This window comes from Coturnix japonica, chromosome 14, assembly GCF_054131305.1.
Source record: "Coturnix japonica strain WE chromosome 14, WE-NBRP24, whole genome shotgun sequence".
Taxonomy (NCBI): domain Eukaryota; kingdom Metazoa; phylum Chordata; class Aves; order Galliformes; family Phasianidae; genus Coturnix; species Coturnix japonica.
Genome location: NC_140676.1, coordinates 18,109,556 through 18,126,974, shown reverse-complemented (window position 1 = coordinate 18,126,974; position 17,419 = coordinate 18,109,556).

Genomic DNA, 17,419 nt, shown 5'->3' with positions numbered 1-17,419 from the left:
CGCCCGGAGCCGCCCCCGGGCCGCCCGCCGCCAATCCCGGCCCGGCCCGCCCCGCCCCCGCGGGGGGGTGAGGGGATGTGGGGCTGGGTTTGGTGTTTGTACTGGTGGGTTTGGGGGGTTTTTTATGTTGCGCCTTTGGGGTTTTTGTTTTTGGTTTTTTTGCCTTTTTTTTTTTTCTTCCTCCTTTTCCACGAAAAACTTTCTCAACTTTGGTGAACTTCCAGGCTTCAACTTTCTTAAAGGGACAAGCGAGACCAGAGCAGGGGGCGATTCCTGCGGGCTCCTCCGAGGGCTGCAGGAACATCAGGGCTGCAGCCCAACAGCCCTGCGGCAGCGATCCCGAAACCCCCTGCGGAACGCCGCACCGCAGCCCTTGGGGCTCAGGATGTGGGTTCCGTGGGGCAGAAGCCCCATGTCATCCAAAACATCAACCCTTCATCCCCCAGGACGTTATCCCCATACCCTTCAGAGAAGTATCCCTTCATCCCACAGGACGTTGTCCCCATATCTTTGTGAGCAGCATCCCCATATCCCTCAAAACAGCATCCCCACGCCCCCCAAGGCAGCAGCCCCTCATTCCCTGGGAGAGCAGCCCAAGTCCTTCCGCAAGAGCAGCCCTGTGTCCACCTTCTGCCCTTCTCCATGTCCACGCAGGTCCCTGGGCTGCCCCCACTCCAGTGAAGTAGTCAGAGTGATCTGAGCTGGTACCATACGCAGTGCTGTCTACCTGATCAGCCCCAGGATTGAGTGAATGAGGAGGAAAACATCAGCTCTACGTTCCCCTCGTGGTCCCACTGCCACTCCAAACTGGAAAGGCAATGTGTGCCCCCAGCCCTTTGCTTCCTCTCTTCCATGCTAAAGTCGTAGCTCTCAGCTTCTCCTAATAGGGAAGCTGCTTCTGTCCCTTGACCACCCTGGGGGTCTTTGGTGACCATCACCTCCCTTCTCTCTCCAGCTCAGGGTCTGTCCTTGTGGGGATACTGTGGGTCACACGCATCTCCTCCTTCACCCATCCCCCATGGACATCCCCCCACCGTGACCCCATTCCTTCCTCTTCAGACCATGCAGCCCCAGCAGAGCTGAACTTTCCTTCGGAAAGGAACTCAGTCCATGAGCAGGACAAATGCTGTAGGCCAGGGATGTTTTGTCCACATGCATATCACAAAGTGAGTGAGGCTGGGTGCAATCACAGCTGACTCCTCTGCTCACACCTGGGTTTTGGTGCCCTACTCAAGCCCTGTCCCAATCTGCTTCTCCACCTGCTCACACTGAGAACAAACTGCCCTGAACTCAGCCACCCCGGCATGACCAAGGAGCTGTGGATCCAGCACCAGCACTAAGGTGGATCCCAAAATTAAACAAAGCTTGACCATGTCTTCACAGGAGGTATAGTGCAGTGGGAGCATTGACATTGCATTTCTTTGCTATCTAGGCTGGGGCTGCAGCAGCTGCGGCCATGTATGCACTGCACAGAGGATTTGCACATTGGGCTCTTATACGGATGGTGGCAAGGCAGCTGTTTTTCTAAGGCTGCATAACGAGCTGCTAAGCCAGAGAGCCCAGTCCCTGCCAGGTTGTTGTCCTCAGGGAAGGGAAAAAGAAAAAGCACTTTTTAACTAAGAAACCAAATACCTTATTTTAAATGTTGTTCTACAGGGGGCAGGAAGGCTGGATTTTCTGGACATCTTACACACCAGAAATACGCCTCAACCCTGGCAAACTCAGAGGGGAGCCCCCAGCCTGACCCCAGCCACAGGGCCACAGTGGGACGAGGGTTTCTCAGCCTCCAGCAATGCAGTGTGAGGCTGTCAGGAAGACATGGAGCCCACAGCAAGCAGAGGACACAATGGGGTGGGAGTCAATGAAACAGGAGAGGGCTGAGGGCTTTTCTTTGGGTTCTTTTGCAGTCCCCACTTCCACATGAAGGTGCGCGGCTTTAGCTGCAGCATCTGAGAGGGTGAGCCTGGTTCAGAACAAGTTTCTCCATGCAGTATGTCTTCACAGCGGCACTCTTTACCCCAAAGCATCTCCCACCTGACAGCATCCTCCTCTGCAGCCTGGTTTGGGAGTGAAGGCTGTCAGGTGTTCAAAGCCACTGATCAGGTCCTGGGTAGGTATTGCTTAAGTCCTTTTAGTGAAAAACAGGTTGCAATCAGCTGAGAAATCAAGGTGAAACCTGATGAAGTTCAGCAAGAAGCACACAGTCCTGCAGCTGGGGAGGAACAACCCCCAAGGCCATGCTGGGCATCCAGCTGGAAGCAGAAATGGCCCTGGGGGTTATGGGGGCACCGAGGTGATGATGGGCCAGAAATGTGCCCTTGGGACAAAGGAGTGAGCAGTGTCCTGGGCTGCACTGAGCAGAGCACTGTCAGCAGATGGAGGTCCTCTCTCCAAACATTTTTATCTGTCTTCCCGTCTCCTGTGTTGGTACAAACCCCACTTGGCTTGCTGCATGCACTGACAGCACCCAAAAGGGCCTGCAAGACAAAAGCACATCTACCAGCCGGTAGAGAGGCCGAGTTTCCTTTGGGGGATCATAGGGCTGTCACAGGGGCTGGCTTGCATCCCTGCTAGCCCCAAGCCTATATAGGCTGCACTCTGGAGGAGGTGCTGTGCTGTTTTGCTGTTTCTCACTGCTTATCTGGAAGCTGAGCCTTGGCACTTGTCCCAGAGCATAGAGGACGTTCCCATGTTGTTTCCAGAAGTGTTTGAGGGATGGTGATGGGAAAGTCTGCATCCTCCAGGCACAATATGGGTTTTCCTCTGCTCACCACCAACACTGATTTCTCCTCCTCCCACTCTTGTATGGGAAGTCTCACATCTTTAAAACCTCTGCTGGAGTCACCAATGGCAGTTTACAGGACCTTAAATCAGGTCTCAGAGACCTTTCTGACCAACAGCTGCAGTACACTTTGGGGCTGAGTTGCTGTTTTCAGTATGAATCGGCATCCAAACATCTGGAGATCCATTACAGCATGATATGGTGTTAGTGGGCAGAGCCTCCAACCAACAACTTGCTCACAGTAGGACTGTCAGCAGTGCTGGATCAGGCCAGTCCTGGCTCAAGAACCCCCAGGCATGAAGCCCCACCACCTCTCCAGGTTCCCACCTTCCTGCAGGGAAGAAGCCTTCCCTAACACCCAGCCCAGCCATGCCAAGCCACCATCTGTGACCACAATATCACCTTATTTCATCTACCATTACCAAAGAATATGTAGCTCCACCGTGTTTCTAGTAGTCTAGGAGCTGTAAGTGCTAATGGACACCTTTGGACCTCTGTTTGGCCAGACTACCCCAGCCCAGATCCTTGGTGACTCCCCTGTGGTTTCTCCACCCCCCATTCCCATCTCACAGCTCTCACCCCAGTCCCGCAGCTGTTTCCACCTCTCTGTCCCCAGGCAGTGGTGACAAAGCTGAAGAGCAGCTCCCATTTTACAGATGGGAAAACTGAGGCCCAAAGCACCCAGAATCACTAAGCCAACGAGCAGAAGTGCTTTGTCTCTTCAGAAACCCAAATCCTGTTGGATCTGAGGACACTGTACACGACACACGGTCTCCAGAACAACAGAAGGATATACAAAGGCAGAGCTCAGGGCGCTTGGTGTCAACAAGGTGAAGGTATTGAGCTCCCCTCTGCAGCATCCCAGTGACTCTGGGGAGCTATTAAAGAGGAAAATCAGCACCAAGGATGGCTGGGATTTGAGGGGAGCCGGGCACCAAAAGATGGGATGCAGACAGCTCCAACAGCACAGGATTTGGGGTGTCCCATAAAGCACAACGGGGAGACACCGGGGCTCATCCGACATCACATGCCTGCAGCTGCTACTCCGAGCGCTTTCAAACTTTAATTCCTTCCCGCACGTCATTGCCCATCTTCTCCAGCTCTGCCTTGCCCCAGGAGACGCGCTGAAGCTAACCGAGTAAGACAGGGGCTCGGAGGTGTGTGCAAATGCTTGCTCAGACGCACCAGATCGCTGCAAAGCGGCTTTTATGGGCATTTCGGAGCTGCTCCTGGCAGCGCTGCCGGAGCGGAGAGCTGGGGCCGTTCCCTGCTTGCCGCGCCCCGTGACGTCCCAAAGCCGCCCAGTGGGATTCGGACCAAAAAGGGGCGAGGAGAGCTCGAGTTTAGGAAATCTGAATAAAAAATGCACCAAACAGAAGCGCCTTCTCGGAGCCGGGAGTGCGAACAACAAGCCCGCAGGCTTCTCCCTGATGGACTGCAGATGCAGCACGCCTGCAATCCCGTGGTGCAAAACGCTGCGTGGCTTTTACAGTTTATTTGCCCAGGAAGTTCACCTGGCTTTAGTCCGCCCCAAAGCTCTTCTTTTTCTCCCCCTTTTTTTCCCCTTTTTTTGCCTTGAAGATGAAATACACAGGGAAAAGAAAAAAAAAGTCAGCATAGTTCCAGGCTTGTGCAGCACAGTAACAACACGCTGCTATACTGTTAGGTTAATAATGTATTGCTTGCACTGTCATATTAATTATGGGTGAATAAAGCAACGGGAATCTTTTCTATGGTTACTTATGAAAGATCCCTGAGATAGCCCTCCCTGCACCCAGCTCTGGCACTTGTGCCACTTCCAGCTCATGTGGAGCAGAGGGACAGGATAGGGCTCAAGCAGAGCCATTGGGAGGTCATGCTGTGTCTCGCTGTCCTCATCTGTTGGAGTGTGCTGGGTGTCACCATGCTGGGACGCCTCTGAATATCAGTATCGGTATCCCTCCCTGCCCTGGAGATTGCAGTGGATGGAGCAAGTCCCAGCAGCAGTTCTGACTCCAGCCATCAGTTCCAGTCCTCCATCCTCTTACATCACCTTCAACCAACAGACATCATGGTGCATACAGAAGGATGAAGTGCTCCCAGAATATGCCGTTAAGCAGCTACAAGTCAAGAAGGGCCATGAGATATGTTCGCTGAACATCCCTGAAAGCACCACCAGAGATCTTCCAAGAAGAAAAGAAAGCCCATGTTCACGCAAGGAATTAACGTCCAGCCCTTCTATGTGCTGGAGACCTTGGAAAACAAAACAAAAGGACTTGTTGTGGATGAATCCTTGGCAACACAGCCAATGTACACACGACCTTCCGACTTGAAAAACAGATGGCCAAAAACCCAAGCGAGCAGCCCCAGCACACGCAGCATTGCTCAGCTCCCCAGGCACCACAGTGCTCCATGGTTCAAGGCATGGGACATGCAGGATGGCCGCTTCTCCAGCCTGGATGCAGTGCTTTCTCAGCAGCGGTCACTAGCCCAGAAAAGCCCTTTATCTGCTCTTTTCTGTTTATTATGTCCTTCCTTGGGATTCTTGGTGCTCCTGTGGGATCCCTGAACTCAATGTACATGCCCCTGGTGGCCTCCAGGTTAGAGGAGGAGCCTCCTTGCAGCTTTGTTCCTCCTTGCTGTTGTTCTGTAAGGTCTTGTTGGGCTGGGAAATGCTGAGCATCGCTGAGGACACTTCAGTCATCAGGCTCTACTTTCTATACCCCGTCCCGGGGGAGATAGCAGCCCACCAAGCACATGCAGGACTCTTGGTTGCTTTGGCCTCACAACTCCAGCCTGCCATTCCCTGTGCAGAGCCGTGCCCTCCTCCTAGAACCTACGCTCCCATTCAAGGGCTGTTTACTGCTCCTCTGTCATGTGGATAATGAGGGATTAGTGAATCAGGTGAGGATGAGATCTAAGTGAAGCATCACCACCTCAGAAGAAGCTGCTCTACTGATCCTGCTGGAGTAGGTGGCGTCCCAGAGTCAGGAAATCCAATGCTATGGCAGCACCTTCCCATAAGTCCTATTGCCATCCCCGTGCAGAAGATGCTCGCCATGGCTTTGCCAAGCCTACAGGGCTTTTGAGGGCTTCATGGCTCAGCCAAAGCTAAGGTGTTCCAAACAGGATCAGGGAATGTCCCTGTCTCTGTCCCCAGAACACCCCAAATCTCTCCCCTCAGTGTTTCAAGCTTTGGCAGCAAACCAAAGCCATCCATCTTTCCAATCCTTCATCCCAGAAATGCCAGACTTGTTTAAACTGGACTGTTTAGATGAACCCGCTTATGTTGGTATATTGGACATCCAGCATGAAGGAGCTCAGCTCACGATTAATGCTTGGCACAGCTTGGAAACCGCAGAAAACAGAGTTATATCATGGGATGGTTCCTAGGATGAGCTGCAATTACTTCTGCTCTGCTTTGACCACAGCATGTAAACACTGAGCACTGAGCACTTCAGCTGATGGGACCGACCCCAAGCTGCATGCTGCACTGGTGCCTGAGCTCCAGGCATTTCCCCACATCCCACATTCCTGCAAACACTCGTTGCATCACTGATGCTGTGAGCGCTTCCAAGGTCTGTGTTTGTAACAGATCCCCACCACCCCTCTGGTGGCTCCCAATCCATGGTTCCCCATCAGCTCCAACCTCGCCATTTCCCCTTCCTCCCACACGTAAGTGCTTCCATGTCAGCTTCCCAGGAATAATCCATCTTCAGGAAGGGGATATGGCCTGGAAAATTCCAGCCTCAGCACAAGTGAGGGGCAATGCTGGAAGCTGTTTTGCAACTTTTGTTTTCCTACCCTAATGCTGGCAACCCCATAATTTCATCAGCTCCCACATGCAACCCCCTCCCCACCCTGGAGCCCTGTAATCTCTCCTCCTACACCCCAAGGAACCCTAAAAGCTCCTGGCTGAGCCCCAGAGCTCAGGGGTCCAGCGAGCCCCCTGCACGCACGCGCCCTGCCAGGCAAGCCCTGGGAACCACTGATTTATAGGCTCATGCCTCATTATGTTTACGCCAGGCGAGTTATTTAAAACAAGGAGAGCGAGAGGAGCCGGGTTTTGTTTAAAGTCCAGAGAGGAGATTTGCCTTAAATAGTCAAGAGCTGAGATGGGAGGGAGGCCGGCAGCGGTGCAGACCTCCGGGGTGAGAGTGGAGCCGGGCACCAATGGGGGAGCTGTGGGGGAGAGGTGGCAGCGGGCTCCTGGTTAACCCTTGGGTGCTGCTCACACCCACGGCAGGTTTCCCCAATGTAATTCACAAGGAGAGAAGGGGGCACATGAAATGGCAGCCCTGAGAGAAATGCAGCTGGCAGCACGCATCCTGGAGCCTAATGATGGCAATGCACACAGCAGAATATGCCAGAGCAGCCCCTCCGTGCCCACTGTCAAGGAAGCCCCACTGCCTGGCACTGCTGCAGCTAGCAGCCCCCAAGCAGTGACCCCCAGCTGCCTCCCTCCTGCCCTCCAGGTCTCCATGCAAAGGCCGCTGCTGTGGGAGCATGGCATGAGCTGGGTTTGCTCAGTGCAGAGCACCAACATGATAGCTCTCTATAAATACATCCGGGGTCACCAGCAGGGACGGGGCAGAGCTATTTAAACTCAAGGGGGATGCTGGCAAAAACAAAAGGCTATATATAAACTTTCCATCGGCAGCGCCAGGGCGGAGGGAAGGTTTTAACTCCTGGAGCAAGGAGGTGGAGGAAGAGCCCTCACTTCAGTGGGGCAAGGCAAGTACTGGGCACAGCCTCGTTTGTCCCCATCCCCAGCGCTGAGCAGAGGGGACATGGCTCCCATCCCTGGCCCAGGCAGGGCAGTGTGGGGCGAGGGACCTCTCAGTGATCTCTCCATGCTCTTGACTTATTTGGTCAAAACCACTGATGAATTGATTAGAACAACAAGCAGCATCACACTCAGTCGAGGGAAGCCAAAGCTGCCTTTGTGCCTGACCCCTGATACCTTGCTCCTTCTGAAATACTGCAGCTGGGGAGAGGGCCAAAGGGACACAGCACCAGTGTGTGAACAGGCACTGGGACACATCCTGGTGCTGCATGCACCCAGTCTGGGGAACTCAGAGCTCTGTGGTGAGCACTGAGACTGGCCCCATTTGACCTCTCTCCCTCTTCTGCTGCACTGTCACCCTGCTGAGGTTGCCTCAATCTGCTCTGTCCTTGCTCCACCAGGAGGAAGTGAAGTGTGGGCCTTTGCAGGAGGCTCCTCAACATTTGCAGTCATAAATCACAGTAGAGATGTTTGAGCCTGCCATGCTCCCAGATCCCCTAAGCTCCACCAGCATGAACAGAGTCACGTCCCCACTGAGAAGGGAGGAGGGCATGCAAAGGGCTGTGAGCACTGAGGTGCTGCACCCCAACATGGGCTAGCACCCTCATGTCCCTCAGACAGCATGGAATGTTCTCTCTGCTCCCCAGAATGGCTTTAATTTCCACTGTGGTCCAGCCAGCTCTGTGCTGTCCCCATTCCTGTAGCCAAAAGGGGGCTGTAAGTCCTTTGGGTCACCCCCGCAGGGAAGATCCCCACAGCTTCTCTTCCAGGTCTGGTGTGATCCCATGGGTTTGGGGCCCCAACAGCAAAATCTGGGGCAGGCAGCATGGCTGTCAGTGCAGCCACTGCATTCCCCAGGGACAGATAAAAGCACCAGCCAGTAGGGTCCTTGCTACCCTAAAAGGGTTTTCCTGTCACTTGGGCTGGCCTGGCTTGTGTTAGCATTGCAGGAGGAGCCACGCGTCACTCGAGGAGTGGGTGCCATCACAGCCCTGCTGGCTCAGGGCCACCTTATCTGTGTGGTGGGGGCAGCTGGAGCATCCTTGGGCCACGTCACTCACGATGGGGATGAGGATGCTGAGGACAAGCCCAAGTGCGGCCGCACACTTGGCTGGAGCCGTCGCATCCCATCAGGCTCAGGCAGCTGCAACAGCTTGGAGATGCCTGAGCCCCCCGCGCTCTCAGAATTCCCCTCCGTCCCTTCCAGTCTGCAGTTCCCCCTCTGCGCCTGGCTCCCTCGAGCTGACATCTTCCAGCTGCTGGCCCAGCGCTGCAGCCCCTGCCCATCCAGCTTTGCAGGGCTCAGTGGGGGGATGTTGCATCCTTCCATCCCTGTTTTGGTACAGCCATGCTCCATGCCAGCCCCTCTGCTTTTCCTCGGTGAGCCATCAAATATTCATGGCCCTGCGTGGTAAATAAGCATTATGAATTCATGACTTGCTGAATTAAATGGGGTCTGGTTTGGGCCACTCAGCCAGGCAGCAGGAAGGGCGGCTTTGCCAGCAGCAGGCAGGAAAAATGGGAACAACCAGGGTGTCTGTGTGTCCCCTGCGCTATGGGCTCCCCCAGGTTGTGCTGCAACATCCCCAAAAACCAACATCATTCAGCTCTGAAGGAGTCTCAAGTCCCAAAGTGATCACAGTGCTGCAGCCTCCAAGCCCTCACAATGGGGCTCAGTCACCCCTATGAATCCATCCAGGACCCACACAGTCCTGCTTGCCCCCAAGATGCTGCAGTAAAGGGGGACCCGAGGCCCAGGTTTGTGGCCTCGAGCAATATTTAGCCAAGTGCTATGGTTACGAGACTAACTCTTGTTAATGGATAACACTGCAACTCTTCACCTGGTGCGGGAAACAAAGCGCAGGTAGGTTTGCTCAGAACGCAGAGGATGGGATACCCGGGTCTGACATGACATGCAGCACAGGAAAATACATCAGGCGTCACACAGACCCCTCGTTCTGCTATTGGTTCCCATCACTGATGGCTCCCCAATTCCCTTCCACCTCCTCCATGGGGCCAGGAAGTTCCCACATGGTTTCGCCTGCCCTGTGGTGGCTATCACATGAGATAACAGCAGAGCCGGACCCCCAAGGATGCTCTGACCCACTGACTCCATCCCTTCATCTGCCAGGGATGGGACCAAGGCTGGTCCTAGGGTGACCCCAAGGCTGAGCTGACAGTGCAGCAGCACCAAATTCCCTTCCTGGCTGGGCTGGGCTGCAGCAAGAAAGTGTTATGAGGTGGAGGGCACAATGGAAGGAGCCGAGATGAGTGAAAGGATGGGGAGAGAGCTAGGGAGGCAGCAGCCAGCCATCCCTCGGCTTTGGGGGGCCCAGGAGGGGACAGTGACAATGGCCACAGTGGGAGGCAAGGGGATGGATCCACAGTGCTACAGGGTGAACAGATCCCAACTCAGATCCAGACTCAGAGAAATCCAGGCGGCTCACAGAGTGTTTGAGCAAACTTCTGAACCCACAAGAAGCAGCTAATTGCGGCACACTTCCGCTATCAAAGATGTTGCTAACTTTTTCCAGGGCAGGCAGTCCCAAAAGCTGAAATCCCGGTTGGGCTTCAGCGGGACGCGGGGCCGAGCTGATCGAGCCGGGAAGAAAGCGCTCGTTGTGAAAGAGTGACCCCCACCGTCACGCTGGGAGGAAATCCACGCTGCTCTCAGCCTGCAGCAGCGAGGCGTCGGCAGACCGCTGCGGGGAGATGCAATGCAAGGACAAAAGCGAACGGGCGAGTGAAGCAGGGCAGCTCCAAGGTTCGCTCTGGATGGAGATTTGTGCAGTTTGAAGAGGCAGGAAGGGCTGCAAGGGGCTGGTTTGGAAAGATGTTATAGGCTGTGAGATGCACAGGCTGGTTCATGGCCTCCCCAGCAGCAGGCACTGCTGTGTTCTGTGTTCCCAGCCCAGGGCTCCTATGGTGGGGTGGGGGCACCAGCAGTTCCCAGCAGATATTTTGGGAAGGACTTTGTAAATAGCTCCCCTCAAAAACAAGCAAACAAACAAAATCCCACTGATCCAAAAGGGGCACTTTAATATTTTCCCAAATATTTTTTTTAAGTTTTAGTGTTCAGAATAGGCTTGAATCATTAAAAAAGGAAAAAACAAGGAGGATATTTTGCCACTCCCTTCAAATCCACCCCTTCACCTGGCAGGTCCCCTATGTTGGCCCTGTCCCAAAGTCACTCCCTGGGGTCACACCAGGAGGTGGATGTTGGTGCTGCTGGTCCCTCCCAACACTGCTGCCATCCATGCACCCAGAGACAGGAGGAAGCTGGGATCTGAAGGATCCAAGTGACAGCTGCCCCTTGGAGTAACTTCACAAGTCCTTTCAATGGCACACAGTGCCCCACATTACTTCATCCCACAGGTTCCAGCAGGTCTAAAAATGCTATCCAAACACTAAGCACATGTGGGAGCTCCAGCATCGTGCAGACATTGCGGTGTGAAGCTTTCAGTGCCCTGCTTGGGAAATTCCTCTGTGCAGGTATCTCACTAAGCTTTGATCAGAATTTCAAAGAAGCAAAGGAAACCTGCTCAGGAATTCCCTGCACAGCTGTTTGATGGGCATTTCCTGAAGTTCTTCCTTAGGAAATAATTAGATTTTTCCCAAGCTCGGGTTTTCTCAGTGTCTGCAGTTGGAGCTCTAAGCACTGCAGGATGCAGAGTAGCACAAGGGCACGGTACTGGAAATAACTGCAGATGTGGGCTCTTGAGGAAGAGGCTTTTGGTTTCCATGTTGGTGCCTGATGCACCTGCAGCACAAAGGTGTTGGAGTCCTTAGTTGTGAGCAAAGCCATGCAGAGCCCGGAGAGGCCCTTTTCCTGCTTCCCCCTACTTTTATTTCCTCTCTCCATTCTTCACGTGAAGCTTTGTTCAAACAACACTTCCCTGGAACAAGGAGAACTGCTAGGTAATCAGCATGAAAAGTTTTGGCATCTGAATGTGTTCCAAGCTAAGAAATCCACACCAGATTCCCACTGCTCTCCTAACAATGCTGAAAAACAATGTGCAGCACACACCCCTGCAGAGAACCCGCCAGGGAGAGCGCTCACACACTACAAGGCAGGAGCTGCATGTCGGGAGGATGTGGGCAAGAGAGCACCCAGCACCATCCTAGACACCCATGGGCATCTCTACAGGGCAAAAAAGGGAGAAATGGGCAACAGTAACATCACAGAGCTGACAAAAGAGGAATGGGAAGTCCTGTATTTGGGGGAGAACAACTGTGCTAGGGCACCCATTTGGAAGCAGAAATGGCCCTTGGGACAAAGGAGGGAGCAGTGCCCTGGGCTTCATTGGGCAGAGCGCTGTCAGCAGGTGGAAGTCTTCCCACAAAACCTTTCCATGCATGTTCATGTCTCCCACAGTTTTACACACACTACAGCTTGTTATGCACGCTGAGAGCCCCAAAAAGGGCCCATGGTCTTCCCTGCAGGATGAAAACCCAGAGCAACTCATCATCTACCTTAAAAGGAGCCTACAGAAGAAATACAGAATTTACTCCTCCAGAATCATAGAATCATAGAATCATAGAACCATAAGGTTAGAAAGGACCTATAAGATCATCTAGTCCAGCTGTCCTCCCTTTACCATACCTACAGGAAACCCCTAAACCATGTCTCCTAGCTCCCTATCTAGACGCTTCTTGAACACTGCCAGGGATGGCGACTCCAAGACAAGAGGTTTCTTCCTCTCTGCACACCCAACAGAGATCTCTGGGTCTGTTTCAAATAAAGAATGCAATTTTAAATGAGGAATTTAAATAACACCTTAAAAAAACACAAAAAAACACCAGAGAATGCAGCAACTTTGAAACACTACTGAAGTGAAATAGGTGGCTTTGAGACAGCCAATAGAAAGGGCTGCACGTTTCTACTGCATCAAGCAGCTTAGCAATCCATAGCATGAATAAACAATCGACCTCCAGCTCTTGGCAAAATATCCATTAAACCTTAAAGAAGAAAATTCTAGGAGACAAGCACCTGTGCCCATTGATACTCACACTGAAAATATCCACAGAGCAGTTGGAACACATACAGAAGGCCACCACAAGAAAACCAGCAGCTTCAGGTTGATCAGTGTCCTGGGTTGTGGTTGAGATGCAGGGACTGCAGAGCAAAGTCAGAAGCCATGCCTCAGCTCCCAGGCTGCAAGCAAGGCACGTGGCTTTGCAGGACAGTGTTCTTCTCTTTGCCTTAATTCCCAAGCAATCTGGAGGGTGAACACACAGCCAGCCTCAACGGGGAACCCTGAGCGGTTCCACTGAGCCTGAAAATTCCTGTGGGGCCACAGAAACATCAGCTTTATGAATCCGACCATATGGGAATGGGAACACAATGCAAGAGCAGAAGCCATGGGAGAGCCAAATAGGAGCATGAGGTTTGGGGTCTGTAGGAACGATCCTAAGCCCAAATGTGTGCAGGCAACATGAGAAAGAGGAATGGTGCTGCCTCTTCCAGGATGGGACAGAGGCAAGATCAGGTTTGGGAAACATCTGGATACCAGACCTCAGCTGTAGCCTCCAAGTGATCCAGTGGATTAAAACAGGCCCAGACACATTGTTATGAAGGTGTAGAATTGAGAAAGACAGTATTATTAGAGCAAACAGAGAAGGTGTTTTGCCTGGACAGGTCTGTGAGCTCCTCAGCTCTTTGTTTCTAGCAGCTTCAGCAAGCAGGAGCTTTGTAACCTGGAGAGAATCCATGCTCCTGGACCACCAGGCTGCCCAGCCAGCAGCCAAGGCAAAGCCTCCAGCATCACTTCACAACGTGCCTGAAACCCAAACACCAAGACAGAAGAAAAGGCAGCTCCTGAGTGAGCCTGGCTGTGCTGGTGCAGGGCACGCCAGCAGTATTTTGGCTGACTTCAGACAGCTCTATCAGAAACACCTCCAGCTCCATTTAACCCACCATCACACAGTGCCAAAAAGCAGCCAAGATGCCCCAAAAGTGCCTGCTTATCCCTGAGCACAGCAACAGAGCTGCTTATTCCCAGCTCACATGCAAAGGGCTGAGGAGAGGCGTGACAAAGCCTGTTTCAAATGAACAAGGGAGAGGAAGTGTGCCAGAAAGAATGAGCTCATTGCAAAAGTAATTGAAAGGGCTTTTACAAAAATCAATACAAAGACCTCGCAGGATTCAGATGTGCAGCGTGTCAGAGCAAGGCACCTCCTCACAGCCCTTCTGCTTTCCATGTCACATCCACCAGCCCTTTGGCTTTCTATCAGCCACAGCATTTCCTTTGCACCCATCAGTGTGCCACAAAACAAGGCACAGCTTGTGTTTGTCTGCACACCGGGAAGCATGTTCCTGCTTTTATGTTTTAAACACAATATTTAACTGCCAAAAGGCCTCCTTTTCCCCAGGCAGGTCCCTCCAGCAAAGCACTCCTCTCTCTTTACCAGCAATTTGCCCTCAGATATCTCCCCAGGGCTGATTTTCGGCACTTGGTGCCACTCATCAGAGCCTGCACTGGGAGGGCTTGGCTATATCCCACAGCATGAACCGACTTCACAAGCAGCCAAAGAAAAGGGCTCTGGGCATAGAGGAACAGGGAGGCCAAGATGACGCAGAAAAGAAGCTGTGAGCATCCTCCCATCACAGCAAACAGAGGCAGAGAAACACAGATGTCTTTATTCTGACCAGGGGAAGCGAGCTGATGCAGCCACAAGCTGGGAGCCACATGCCTGAACCTCTCACACACTCCTGCCTTTGCTGCAGGCTTTGTTCTTTGTGGCTTATTTTTTCCATCACATCTCATTTCCAGGTGGTGCTATGCCAAGTGAACATGGACACAGGAGGTATCTTTTTCCAGTATTTGAGGTAAAACACTGCCTGCTTCTGCAAGGCAACCCATCCTGACACTGTGCAGTGTTGCCGGGGATTCATGTGTCTTTTGCAGCAGCACCTCACCCCATGACCATCCCACTGATGCAAGCAGAGCCCTCTCTGATGCCTGCAAAGGCTTGGGGGCTGGTCTAGAGCATCTTCAGAGCACACTGCTCATTGGTGACATGCAGAACCACACAGGACTGATGGATTGGCTGCCATGTCTTACCACCAGCTCTCAGCCCCTGCCCATGTTCTTTTTTCTGCTTGCTCAAGATCTTGGATGCACCAGTATCACCTCTGCTAAGCTTGAAGCTCAGTGTGCTCTGAAACAACATGTTCCTTGACCTGCTTCTCTCTCATCACTAATTCACACGTAGCAGATTTTCAACTTAGCTCATGCATGAACTCTGCACTGACACCACTTAATGGCTAAGTAACGAATTCTGACAGAGGTCACTAAAAAACAGAGTGGATGGCAGCAGCGTGCCTCAGCAATGACACCCAGCTCCAGGCAGGTCTGCCAGGGAACCAACTCATTCACACACACAGAATCACAGAGTGACCCGGGCTGGAAGGGACCTCAAGGATCATGTAGTTCCAACCCCCCTGCCTGGCAGGGCCACCAAACATACACCTTTACTAGATCAGGTTGCCCAGGGCCCCGTCCAACCTGGTCTTGAACACCTCCAGGGATGGGGCATCCACAACGTGTCTGGGCAGCCTGTTCCAGGGCCTCACCACTCTCCTAGTAAAGAACCTCCCCCTAACATCCAACCTAAATCTTCCCTCTTTCAACTTAAAACCATTTCCCCTTGTCCTACTATTATCAGCCCTTTCAAAGAGTTTAGACCTCTCCTGATTATAGGTTCCCTTCAGGTACTGAAAGGCTGCAGTGAGGTCACCCCACAGCCTTCTTTTCTCCAGGCTGAACAAGCCCGGCTCCCTCAGCCTGTCCTCATAGGGGAGGTGCTCCAGCCCCTGATCATCTTCATGGCCCTCCTCTGGACCCTCTCCAACAGCTCACTGTCTTTCTTGTACTGAGGGCTCCATACCTGGACACAGTACTAATTGCGACGGAAATATGAAGGAACAGTAGAAAACTATATCATTGTGGCTTGCTTCAACCATTAAAGCCCATCCCCAAGATGGACAATCACACGACAGCTCTGAGATACGATTCCAGCCTCACAGCCCTGCAGGACTGACTGGCTTTCCTGAGCACATCCACAGCTCAGCCAAAAACATGGGAAGCCAAAACCAGGTGTCAGGAATGCTGCTGGTGCTGCAGCACTGGTAATGCAATACGTGTCAGCCCAGGAAGGCCAAACTGGCAGCCTGAGTGGCATGAAAACAACATTTCTTGGCAGCCTTCCATTTGGTATTTCTTTTCTCCTTAGCAAAACAAGATCCTAACATAGAAAAAGAGCAGTCACAAGAGCAGGGTGAAAAGGCTGCAGCTGAAGATGTAATTGTATTGCCAGATACGTTCTCAGCTCTAGAAAATCCCGAATGGCACATTTCTAGACTACTTTAAATAACTAAAGGGTATTAATTCCTTGGAAAGCTACAGACCTTTTCCTATCTTTAATTTCAAAGCTCCGATCCTAAATGTTTTCCGTGAAGCAGCACCCCTCCGACACAGCCAGCTACATGGTACTAAGGGCTCTGAGGTTCTGGTTGCAATGGTGGGGGCACAGCCAAGGGAAAATCACGCAGTACTCACTATGGGAGCAGGCAGAGGGAAAGGCTACAGCTTCCCTAGTGCAACTGTCTCTGCAGCAGCATGGGTTTCCTTATCTGTGGCCTGCATGGCTGCAAGGGCAGCAGGAGGGCTGATGACAGCATTGCCATGGAGCCAGACAGAGGGGGGAATGTGCTTACGGCCATTTCTCACATGAACTTATGGCCAGGATAGGTGACAAGGAATAATGCAGAGCAAACGTTTGAGAGATGGTCCCTTCCCATGGGGACTCTGCTGTCCTCCTCAGCCCTGAACACCTGGGTAGCATCTCTGCTGTCAGTCCCATGTTCAGGAAGGCTGTGACCAAGCAGTTGTCCTCCTGTCATCTCCTCCTCACCTGGTCTCCACCCCAGGCAGCACCATGAGGCTGCCAGGCCCTTAAACACACAAGGTCTTCAGATGTAATCACCTGAAATTTGGGATGATGAATCCTAAAACTGGCATGGCCAACAGCAAAGCTGGTCTGAGGTACCAGTCCTATCTCATGGTGGTTGCAGCACAAGAAGTGTTCCCAGGCCAGGAAAGAACATGTCCAGAGACACCCAAAGCATCTCACAAAGCTTCTCAGAGCCCCGGGCTGCAGCAGGAGACCTCGCACTCAGCACAGCGTTCCTTGGCACAGATGGGGACACGCAATAAAACCCTTCCCGGGGGATTCAAAAATAATATCGTGTACATTCCAGCTTCCCGAACAACAATCGCCTGCGAGGCCGGCACTGTGGGAAAGTCTCAGCTTGCTTTTCCTGGGTATTATAAATAGAATGATGGCTGTGAGCACGGCTTTAAGCACGGAGGAAGGGGGAAAGGCCATTAGCTGTGCTGTATTTGAACTCGGGCTCTGGCTGGAGGCCAATGCTCTGCACAACAGCTGGTCACTTCCTGCCAAAGCAACACAAGCACTGGGAATCAGGAAGGCCCCAAAGCAGCAGAGCCTGCAGGCTGTGAGCACAGGGACAGGGACACACAGCATGGGAGAGGGCAAGGAGGGGTGAGGCCTCCCTAGATGTGCTGCAGCTCAGCTCCCAGCGGCTGAAGAGCATCTATAGCAGCGGGATGAACCCATCGCATCCCACAGCACTGCAGGCTGCGTGTCCCACTGCTCAGCACAAGGGCCTGCACAGCCCTGCAAGGAGCAGCTGTGTGTGCTCATGGCCACACTCCCTTTCTCTTGTGCTGGCTCCTACTTATCAGGGTTATGGGTCTGTAGATCTATCCGGTTGCTATATATCTAGGTGATGGGGTTGTAGGTCTTTTTGGCTCCTACTTATCCATGTTAGGAGCCTGTTTGTCCTC